This window comes from Prionailurus viverrinus, chromosome C1 (genome assembly GCF_022837055.1).
Source record: "Prionailurus viverrinus isolate Anna chromosome C1, UM_Priviv_1.0, whole genome shotgun sequence".
Taxonomy (NCBI): Eukaryota; Metazoa; Chordata; class Mammalia; order Carnivora; family Felidae; genus Prionailurus; species Prionailurus viverrinus.
The window spans coordinates 82,214,911-82,227,500 of record NC_062568.1 but is presented as its reverse complement, the minus strand read 5'-3'; positions in this window follow the sequence as shown (position 1 = coordinate 82,227,500).

Below are 12,590 nucleotides of genomic sequence, written 5' to 3'. Positions count from 1 at the left end.
TGCCGACTCTTTCTATGAGACAGTTTGCTGGCCTCATGAAGTCTCCTGTGTCATTCCCTTTTGGGGGGGGGGGGCCAACGTGGAAAGCCAGTTCTCAAATCCAAAGAAGCTGTGGATTCTGCCAGTTATATAATCTGTCTCTTAACTAAAAGCTAAACCTACATGTGAGGATGGTTCTGTTTAGTTATGTGTCTTTGTAGCAGGAAAGACATGCCCCATTTTCTAATTTCTTGCAATTAAAGAGAGTTAAAGACCAAGTGAAATGGACAACTAGTGAATCTGTTACAATTCAGTCCTAAGAAATACTGTCTGTTAGAATTCAAACGCTCTTCATTTTGGTCAACTGATACATACGAAAAGCCCCACAACTTAATCTGAAAGCTAGGCTGGTGTCCTCAGAATGAAACTCATTTGGATATGTTATAAAGGTCTCACTGGCCTTTTGGACTCCGGAGCTTGGGCACTTTCTCTTCACTGTGCTTAGAATGTTCTTTCCTGTATGATCTCGTGGATCGTGTCTTTACTTCCTTCAGACTTCTGCTCACATGTCACCTCCTCAGAGAGGGCCACCCAGGCCATTCTACCTTACACCTACACATATTCCTTTGTTCACTTTCTGTTCTCTTCCATTGCTTTACTTCTCTTCACAGCTCATATCGCTACCAGGCATCACACAGTCTTGTGTTTATTTGTCACTGATTTCCTTCACTTAAATGTCACCTCCATGGAGAAGCACTTGGACCTATTCATCGGGTATGCCTGGTGCCTAAATAGTGCACACAGTGGGTCCTCAGTAATATTTATTGAATGGGTGACACCATTCTGAAAATCAACGCTCCAAGTGAACTGCTGATTGCATCACTTCTGGCTCAAAGCAAACATCTAAGAAGGGAATTATGGTGGAATGGAAAGGAAACTGGAATCGGAGAGAAGAGAACTCAGCTCCATCCGTGGCTTCATGAGCCATGTCACTTCAGGAAAATGACTCCACCTTACTGGAACTTAATTTCCTTATAAAATGAAGGGCTTTGACAAGATGATTTTTTTAAAAATTCCTTCTCACTTTAAGTTTTCTCTGATTTTGTTATTTAATTTGTCCTATTTGGAAGAAAACAATTCTCCATTGTTCTTTTCTGGCTACGTCCTCTTTTGGAAAAAAAATACAATAGAATCATGTGTGTTTCATAAAAATTGTTACCTCAGAAGGCTTTATGGAGTTAGAAAATGTCACTATAAAGTTAAATAAATGGCAGCCAAGGGAGAAATGAGTAAGGAATACAGGGAGAGGCTAGAAATTTTAAATGAAATTTCAAGTGAGACGTGAGATTTGAAGAGACAGTTGGAGCAAAGAGGGTCCTCTGACAGGGATGAGGAGAATTTGGGGTCAAAGTACTGAGAGGGGAAAATGCAAAGGTAAAATGGGCAAAAAATTGGGGAACTGTTGAAAATTTTGGACTTCAAGCAATACAATGTAATGGAGTAGTTTAATTTTAAGGAAAGAAAACCAACCATAATTCAGAAAGAGATGGCGAAACAGTCCCCAGAGGGGTGTGGGGGTAAGCTCCGGTGGTGATGTGAGTGGTGTGAATGATAACCCCACACGTTCAGACAACCTTGAGCTCTTCAGACGCATCCGAGAATAAATAAATGTAGCCGGAATCAAAGCTTCTGGCTATAATGACATGGATTTTTACATTCTTGTTCCTCTTTCTTGAATCAGATCCAAGCCAAACTCCCTAAACCCCTAATACGCTGACCAGAAAAACTCACATTTTCCCTCAGAAATGTTAATCAAAGGCTTTAAATTTACCTCCTTTAGAAGGCAGTTGTTTGGGTCCTTCCCAGTTTTATCAGTTATCCTCTACCTGCTTGGATCTGTGTTTTTGTTTTTAAGGAAAAAAAAAAAAAAAAAAAGGAGAGAAGCTGGTCTAGTGACCTAAAGTCCCTCTTTCATCTTCCTTTTGTTGAAACGATACGCAGATACCCTGGGGTCAGGTGGGAAATCCTATTCCACACGGGATAGAGTCATAAACTCTTATGGAATGTCATTGTCACGGGCGAATTCAGATATTATTTCAATAAACTCCTTTGAGCAACATAATCTATGAGTTTATTAAAAGACCCTCAGGTTTATTTGGTGGACTATAAATAATCTATATGCTCTTTCAAACAAAAAATTCAAATGGCAGAGCAAAGGCATTAAGCTTTCCCCTCAAGTTACACTAGGAGTGGATCTGCTTGCTGCCAACGCGGCCTCCTGATACGCTAGCAGGGGCTGGATCGGTTCCTAATGTAGCTGTAGGAGAACAGCCACTGCATCTGGATTTCCCACAGCCTCTGAATTAGCGGTGGGTGAACCAGGGTTCAGAAACACACAAATAAGCCCAGGCTATTTCTTTCCGCTTCGTCAAAGGAAGCAAGTGAATTTCATTTGCTTCTCCTCTGTGTCCGTCCGCAGAACTCTTCATTACCTTCTTCAATTCTTTCTGCTGCTGAACATCTTGGATTTTCTTCCAGCCGATACTGTGGCTCCACACCCCCTGCCCTCTCTCCCTTGTTACCTCCTCCCCTTTCTCATTCCCTGTGTTTCCTCACTCACACGTACCTTTAGATTCTACCAAGTTGAATAATGACAAATAAAACTTGATAATTTCCTTTTCCGCTAGAGTGCAATTTTTTAAATCCTCTTGGGGTTGACTTTATGGATCCTGAGACACATAACATGCTTCTCGATAATCTGAGGCCTCATTCAAAAGCCAGCCCAGAGTCAGAAAAGATGCTATCTTGAAAATGTTCTCTGATGGGATAAGTTTTTTGAAAACAGGAATCTGACTTCTTTGTCTTTCCATTTCCCACCTCGTCCAGCCTCTGTTTTACATTAACACAGAGTGAAGCAAATGCATGAATAAACTGAATGGTTGTTTGGGTAGAAGTTGAGTGTAATGACAAAATGTAAATACATTAATAAATAACCTGGTGGTAGCATCCGAATATAAATAAATTAATTAAAGCCTTAAAAAGTACATTCAAAAGATAAAGTTAATTGTAAGCAATAAAAAAACACTTGAGGCTAAAAGGCCAGAAGTCTTTGGGGGAGAGGGATGACGTACGGCAAAAACTGACCCAAGTCAAGTCTGTTGTAAATGTGGATAACATAGCAGAGAAAGCGATAGTTGGAGCAAATATACGGAGTATTAAAAGGAGATGGAGATTTCAAATAGAAGCATAAAAATATCCACTTTGAAAATATATATAGTTGCATCGCAAAAGAAAGATTTGGACCTACTTTTTCCCAAAGCAGTTTGTCCTTTTCTAATTAGGATCCCATGCAGTTACTGCTAATGCGTCCTAATTCATTAGTAGTAAATGGGCCTGATTTTAAAGTAACTCTTCCCCGTGGCATTAGAGTAGAATTGTTGGGGCAGAATAGGATATTCTAAAGAAGAAAGCAGACTAAAAATCTACTTCTGAAAAACCAAAGAGTTAAATGTTGATGAATGTAAATTCCTTGGAATTGGTAGGTACCTTTACCTGCGTGTGTCAGAGGTGTGCCCAGCTACAGAATGGATCTGCCGGACTCTGGCTTTTCTATTATTGCTTATTTCAAGTACAGTCTATGGAACCTTCTACTTGCATTGTCAACCTATTTGTTTTCCACACGATTTGATTTAATTTATTAGATTTCATAAATTTATTAAATAACAACAGACCAATGCCTGTTGGAGACAATCTCAAATTTCAAACTATTTTTTAAGGAATTAATTATAGGACCCATTTTTGACACTGGTCTGTACCCTTCAAATGATGAGAGAAGGGGACACTCAAAAAAAGAATAATGAAAAGGGGTATTTACATAGTCTCAAAATATTATTGATTACAATGGAAAAAAAATAGTAAGGGTACAGGGAAAAAAACCACAAAAATACTACCCTAACCAAGTGATCAGAGTTAATATCATCAGTTATGAATTATATCAATGTTAGTAACCCTTGATGGGATGAGGACACAACATCACTTCTGTAGTATTCTTTTTTTTTTTTAATGTTTTATTTATTTTTGAGAGAGAGATCACGAGCAGGAGAGGGGAATACAGAGCAGTGGGGGAACAGAGGATCCAAAGCAGGCCCTGCGCTGATAGCAGAGAGCCGGATGCAGGGCTCAAATCACGAACCGCAAGATCATGACCTGAGCAGAGGTCAGATACTCTCCTGAGTCACGCAGGCGCCCCTCGCTTATGTAGTATTCTTACCAAAAATGCAGAACTTCACTTTCACCATTGCAAAACACCAGTCAATTCCAAAAGGAGAGACATTCTACAATATAGCAGCCCATCAAAATGTTATTTAAAAAATGTCAACATCATAGAACACAAAAATAGACTAAGAAATTTTCACAGACTGAAAAAAAAAAAAAGAAAACCTGACAGAGCAATTAAATACAATATGGGATCCTGGATTGGATCATGAAAAAAATGGGTGATTTTAAAATGGACTGTAAGTGTAGAAAAAGACACTATACCTGGGCGGCTGGGTGGCTCAGTGGTTAAGTGTCCAACTTCAGCTCAGGTTATGATCTCACAGTTTGTGGGTTTGAACCCCGCATCAGCTCTGTGCTGACAGCTCAGAGCCTGGAGCCTGCTTCGGATTCTGTGTTTGCCTCTCTCTGTGGCCCTCCCCCACTCATCATGGCTCACCCACGCTCTATCTCAAAAAAAAAAAAAGTTTATAAAAAAAGAAAAAGACACTATACCAATGTGAACTTCTGGTTTTGATAACTGTACCATAGTTATGTAAGTTATTTTTTGTAACTTTCTGTAAGTCTAAAATTATTTCAAAATAAAATGTTTTGATAAAGAGTATTGTTGCATAAATATTTTAATGCAGAAATCTTATATAAGTAATGATTGAGAAGGTACACGAAAAAAGAGTACATGTAACCAGAATTTTAGGGTCTATTGAATTTGTTATTATGAAAAGCTGAACTTGTGTTATAGAATGGCATTAATAAGTATTGCAAATCTCCATTTCTAGTGAGAGAAAAAGAAAGAAATTCAGACACTATGATAGGTTTGGAAGGAAGTAGTGGCATTCCTTTCTTTTCAGAACTTTAACAGGAAACCTTTCTTCCATGGCAATTTGAGAAATTATCTTTCTGTCACTCGTTCAGATTTCTATTCCCTGTGCTCAGAGAAGTGACTCAAACAGTGGGTGTTCTGTGAAGATCTGTTGAATAAAAGAAGGTAAACATTTTCAGAATGACTTGTGAAATTGTTGTGTTTTATATACCTGTGAACCCACATATATATCAGTCCAATCTTCAATACATCCTAACCCTAAATACATAGTATTTCTTCCATTAATTACAGGTGACGAGCTATTCCTCAAAACTAATATGCCAGAAAACTGGAAGCCATTTCAGTTATATTATAAATTATCCCCATAATCTCAGTCTATTCATGAGAAAATCATCCAATAAATCCCCATTGAGGGATATTCTACAAAATGCCTAACCAATACTTCTTAAAACGTCAAGGTCATCAAAAACAAGGAAAGTCTGAGAAAGTCTAAAAGCCAAGAGGAAAAATCTGAAAAACTGTAGCAGTGAAGAGGAACCTAAGAAGACATAATAATTAATATAATGTGGAGTCTTAGATGGGATTCTGAGGAAAAGGACATTAGGAAAAAACTGAAGAAATGTGAATAAACTTTGGACTTTAATTAACAGTAATGTATAGTTGAGTCTTGAACAACACAGGTCTGAACTGCATGGGTCCACTTCTACACAGATTTTTCTTTTTTTTCAATAAACGCAATACAGTATCGTAAATTTATTTTCCTTATAATTTTTAATGACATTTCTTTTCTCTAGCTTACTTTATTGTAAGAATACAATATTCTTCATGTCATATACCACACAAAAATATGTGTTAATTGACTATTTATGTTATCAGTAAGGTTCCAGGTTAATAGTAGGCTATTAGTAGTTAAGTTTTGGGAGAACCAAAGATTAGATGTGGATCTTTTATTGTGCAGGACGTTAGCATCCTTAACCCCTGCATTCATTGTTCAAAGTCAACTGTGTAAATATCGTCTCATTAACTATAAGAAATATACCATCCTAGCATAAAATGTTAATAATAGGGGAAATGGGTGTGGGATATATGGGAACTTTCTGTATTACCTTTGTAGTTTCTTTGTAAATCTAAAACTATCCTTAAAATAAAGTTTACTTTAAAAAGTTCAATGTAAATATGGGGCACCTGGATGGCTCAGTCAATTAAGCGTCCAACTTCACCTCAGGTCACGATCTCGTGATTTGTGAGTTTGAGCTCCGGGTAGGGCTTTGTGCTGACAGCTCAGAGCCTGGAGCCTGCTTTGGATTCTATGTCTCCCTCTCTCTCTGCCCCATTTCCTGTTCACACTCTGTCTCTCTCAAAAATAAATCAATTTTTTAAAATTAAAATAAAATTAAAATAAAAAGTTCAATGTAAATAAAATATTTTAATGATTCATTTTCATAGAAATGTTTTAAACACATATAACAAATTTCTCTACTTTTTTAAATAGCAGTTTCAAGCATAATTTAATCTTTTCTTAAAAACTAGAGTACATTATACGTATCAGTTTTTATCCCTTATTATAATACAATTATTATTTCCTCCTGACAGTCTGAGGCCAGTGTGCACTTCTACTTTAGCAAAGTACTCTTATTAATATATATAAAGCATTTAGAATGGTGCCGGGGGGCACCTCAGGGGCTCACTCTAAGCATCTGACTCTTGATCTCCGCTCAGGTCATGATCTTGCAGTTGTGAGTTCAAGCCCCTCATCGGACTGTGCTGATGGTGCAGAGCCTGCTTGGGATTCTGTTTCTCCCTCTCTCTGCCCCTCCCCCACTTGTGCATGCACATTCTCTCTCTCTCTTTCAAAATAAATAAATAAAAATTAAAAAAAAAAAGAATGGTGCCTGAACATAGAAAGTTTACGGTAACATTAATATTATATGAAGATAATTGTCATTTACCCACTGTAAGCAGATTATAAGCTTTGGATTTTTCTAGTTCAATGATGAACTAATTGTAATCTATCCGTATTTTGCTCACATGGTTGCTGTGGTGACCAAATATCAACATTAGTCAATGGTCAGTCAAGATAAGAAATTAAGTCTTTGAGCACGGAAGAGTGAAGTTAGATGATCCAGCAGGAAATTACACCTGTGTTTTAGGTCCCACTGGCACCATCATGCAAGCATGGGGGTCCACCCATACCCCTCCGCCACACCACCACATACACGCACCATCTTCTTTCTCTCTATTGACTTGCCTCCATCTTCAGGGGCAAAATAGACCAAGATGTAAAGTACCAAAGTGAGCTGACAGGTTGTCTGGAAAGGTGACTGTATACTACCTGCGTTTCTAAAGTTTCTATCCAGCTTTCAAATGCTTCATGACCGGAAGCCCTCCAGTCAGCAGCATGGAAGAGGTCGTGGGTGACTGGTTCGGGTCACTCTGAGGCAACGCTTGATTGGAAAATTCCTTGCAGGATACTTACAACTACTCCCTGCCTGGCTCCAATCCTGCCAATCAAAAATGAGGCAGGCATCCCCTTTTGGCAAGTGGCCAGAGGAGGGTGCTCTGTTGTTAGGGGAAGACCCTCCAGGAAGAGAGGGAAACAGACAAATAAGGATCCTCTTTACTCTCCATCTCCCTTCAAACCTGCAAGTGGAGCCCTTGTGGTGTTTCTCCTTTTTTGTCTCATCCTGTCACTCTCTAGTCTTTGAACAATAGGGGCAACAATGGTCTTGTCTAAATGATTTCACAGGCTATTATTCAGACACTCAACTTTTAACATTTCAATTTTGTCATTCTGTTTCCACACAAAAGGTGCACTTCTACAGTATAATGTTCTCAGAATTATGTCAATGAGCAGTAATGGCTTTTAACATTAAGTTGATCATTAACAACTACATTATCTGAGGCATAATCAGTGCTTCAGCCTTTTGTGAGATTATGACACTACGGAATTTGAAACTAATAGGAGGATGCACTCATAACAACATATAAAAATATTTACATGGTAATAAAAGCTTAGTGAAAAGCAAACATCTAAAACAGCCTACTGAATAAAAATATAAACTTCCATTTTATTTGCAAAAGGTGAGTCTCTAAAGGAGAATATAGGTGAGCAATATCACTTCCACAAATTTCTTTGTTCATAAAGGTTTCTATATTGTATGTAAACATTCTACATAGGCATAATTTCAGTGGAGCTTTATCAGAAGGGCTTATTCCAAAACGTTTGTATTTTTTAAAAAAGTGAAAAAATAGAAAGAAGATTCTGTTTTAAGTATTATTGTATCTTCTCAAATTTTCAAACCATTTGCCAAAGGATGTTTATTGATAATCTTGGGTATTGTTTTTAAAGTTGTTTTCTTCTCCCCGCCCCACCTCCAGCTCTTCGATGAGAACTCATTCAGGGAAGAATTGTGTATATTTGCCTACCATCCAATGTTTACAATCATGTGCCATCCCAGTGGCATTCAAGCCACAGGAGAACAATCACAGGGGTGACACCAAATCCTGAAGTCTAGAGACATGCCCAAGTCTAAATGGACAATGTCTTATATGTGATTTTGGGTCTTGATTAGAATTCATTAGTCATAAGGAGGAAATCTATTTCACCAAAAAATCAAGCCAATGTTCAGATAATCGTAAAGAGTAACATATATGGTATTATTATCCTTTAATAAAGTAATAAAATTTACAGAAATCCATCTTTTAAGAAATTTCTAAATCCAGAAATAACTTAGTACACAAAGAAGTTTACCATCACATCATCTGTAACAGTGACTGTCAAACCAACCGAAATATCCAGAAACAGAGGGATGGTTAAGAAACCAATGGCTACATTTTCACACCTGAAATGTGTGAGATGGCCTTGTGGTAAATGGCATAGCCATTAACCAAAAAAGTAATAAAAATTATTTATAAAATTAAATGAATAAGGACAAATACAAAATCATGGGTGTGTGTGAGTGTCAAGCACCCTGCATGGAAAAAAAGGAGGAAGTGGGCTGGAAGAAGAAAATATACCTGATATTTCAGGTGTCTTTTTCACAGTGCAGTTTTTCAAAGCAGTAGTTTTTTTTTTTTTCTATTATTCTTCCTTCTTCTCCGTACTTCTCTGCGTTTCCAAATTTTCTTCAAAGAGAATACATTCTTTTTACAATTAAAAACGATGTCTATTTCACTCTCCTGTGTAGTTGTCCTTCTTGGAAGATACCGAAACAAATATATATCCAACGAGAACAATGCGCAACAACCATGGTTTTCATTCTTCCAAGCATTGAAAATCAGTCTTTTAATTTGAAAATACAAAAACTTGGGGCGCCCGGGTGGCCCAGTCAGTTAGACATTCTACTTCAGCTCAAGTCATGATCTCGTGGTTTGGTTCGTGGGTTCAAGTCCCACGTCAGGCTCTGTGCTGACAGCCCAGAGCCTGGGGCCTGTTTCAGATTCTGTGTCTCCCTCTCTCTCTGCCCCTCTTTCTCTCTGTCTCTCTCTCTCTCAAAAATGAAATAAACATTAAAAAAAAAAGATTTGAAAATACAAAAATGCTGCGTGGAACACATGTATGATTTCTGTGACTCCATCCCGGCCTCAAATCTTCCTTTCTCTGACAGGCCGCATCCACGCTAAGAACTCGGTATCATTTCCAGGTACACCTCCCTGCACCGAGAAGGTTGGCAGCATCTCTCTCTGTGTGGAGTAAGCTCATTGTCGTTCACACTGACCTTTTCTGAGCCCGTCTCCCAGCATCAATACAAGAGGTTTTATTTAAGGAATGGAAGCAGCATATTTTGAGGGAGAGGGGACAGCTTTTATTGCCTCCTTCCAGGAACCAGGGAAACACGTAAGAGAAATGTATGTCCTCTGATTGCAGGGAGGGAACTTGAGGTGACAAGTTGTAGCGTGAGAAGGCAGATGGGCAAGAGAAGATTGTTCAGCACACACTCATTGCTCCAGTCAAAGAGTTCAACTTGCTGACCTCTGTATGGTCTCCTTCCATCTGTCTCCCTTTTCAAACACCTTATATTATTTCTCCCTCCTGGGGTACTCACTCTTACCCTGCCATTCTTATTCAAGCCCTGCCTCTGTTTTTCTTTTTAAACATAGCCCATTTAAAAATAATAGATATAATATGATAGAGAGATATCTTACTGACAGTACTTCAGATCCCAGAGGACCCTTCCCAAGGGTTCCAACCGAAACTTCAACTCTGTAATTTTTCTTATTATTTCTCATTCCTCAATTGCATGTTGGAAAAATACTGATATACAGAAGCATTATGCCAAAATTATATTAATAAAATATGAGCAAGGTTTATTCTCTTGGACATCTTTAAAGCTTCAAAGATACAAGGAAATGTTGTGAACTATAAAACACAGGGATAATGATTTTAGTTGTATGACTACTCTGAAGTTTTAAGAATTTGCTAAGACACCAAGTGGCTCAGTCAGTTGAGTGACCAACTCTTGATCTCAGCTCAGGTCATGATCTCATGGTTTGTGGTCTTAAGCCCTGCACCTGGCTCTGCATGGACCACATGGAGTCTGCTTGGGATTCTCTCTCTCTTCCCTCTCCCTCTGCCCCTCACTCACGCTCTCTCTCCGCCCCCCCCCCACCGCCAAATAAATAAATAAACTTTAAGAAAAGAATTTGTTACATGCATGCACATTTATCTCTGTTGCTCTTTTCTGATTTTCAGTCAGTATTTCCTTAAAATACATGGAGAAAAAAAGCTTAGGTTTATCTTTGATATAAGGAAAGAATAAATGTACTAAGAAGATATGAGAACAAATCAACCCAGAATCCATGGGTAGCCAGCCTAGCAAAACACAAGTCACTAGCTTTTTTGAAGAGCAAATCAGTTTTTCTACAGATCAGTTTAATCACTTTCTATGACAGAAGAGAAGGACACATGCACCAACAAGAATTCTTTGATATAATCTTTCTCGTCTTCAGGAAGCTTTTGGTCTCTGACTTTTGCAACACCGGTCAGGGCTGTCAACAATCCTGTAATGCCTACCAAAAAGTGACCGTCTACATTCCCCTGAGTGGTCTATCTTTGCATGAAGACCATGTTTCTTCTGCACACAGGATCTCACTTCTGCTGTACAGACCTCCTGTTACTCAGTGTTTGACTGCCTCCCACCCCTAGAAGCTAAGCAATGAGAATGCTGTTCATTGAATGGAGTACCATGACCTTCTTTCTTTCATGGTGCTATTAAACTGTGAGTCAAGTACTATGCTGCATGAGATTCACCAGTGGGGGGAAAAAAAACAAACAAACAGTGCCCTCAGGTTATCTTCAAAAATTACCTCTGTGTTATTTATCTACTGCTGTATAAAAAATTGCCCCCAAAACTCAATAGCTTCAAGCAAAGGTAAATATTTATCACATCACAAAGGTTTTGTGGTCAGGATTCAGTAACTTCTTAGACTGGCGATATAAGCCTGAGGTCTCTCATAACATTGTACTCAAAATAATGACTTGAGTTGCAGTCACCTGAAGGCTTGACTGAGACTGAATGATCCACTTCCAAGGTGGCTCACTCCCATGGCTGACAAGTTTGTACTAGCTGTTGATGAAAGGCCTCAATTTCTCGCCTTGCGAGCCTCTCCAGAAGGCAGCTCAATATGGGGACCAGCTCTCCTCAAGGATAGTGATACAAAAGAACAAGAGAGGAAGACTTTTATGACCTAGCCTGGGAAGTCACAGATCATCATTTACACTGTGTCATATGGTTATACAGGGTGAGCCCTGTCCAATATGGAATAGGACTCTACAGGGGCATGACAACAAAAGGCAAAGATCATTGTGGGTCATCTTGGTCATCTTGCCATTGCTCTTGAAACCCTCCGTCAAGATGTGGAGTTTTTCTTTGACCAGTTTGAATCTGGACTCACCTATGATTGTTTTGAACTATTGAACACAGTGGAAATGAGGCAATGCCAGTTCTAAGTTAAGAGTCTTTTAAAAAGACTAGCAATTTTGATTTCCTGCCTTTAGGGGTCCTGAGCCACTGGGAAAGAAATCCAGGTTATGTTGCTAAAAGGATGGCTACCTGCAGATGTGCTGAGATATCAGGCATGTGTGCAAGAAACGCCATCCTGGTTGATTTTTCAGAGGACTCCGGTACCTGGGTATATGACTGCAACCTCATGAGAAAGTCTGATTAAGAATCACCAGCTGAAGGGTGCCTGGGTGGCTCAGTCAGTTAACGATCTGACTTCAGTTCAGGTCATTATCTCACAGTTCATGAATTCAAGCCCTGCATCAGTCTCTCTGCTGTCAGCACAGAGCCTGATTTGGATCCTCTGTCCTCTCTCTCATTGCCCCTCCCCCACTCATTCTCTTTCTCAAAATAAATAAATAAACATTAAAAAGAAAAGAATCACTAGCTGAGCCCAGCTAACTCATAGAACTATGACCCATTATATAATAAACTGGTGTCTTTAGCCACTAAATTTTGAGATGGTTTGTTGTGTAATGACACAACCAGAAAAAAAAGTTATACAAGATTTTGGT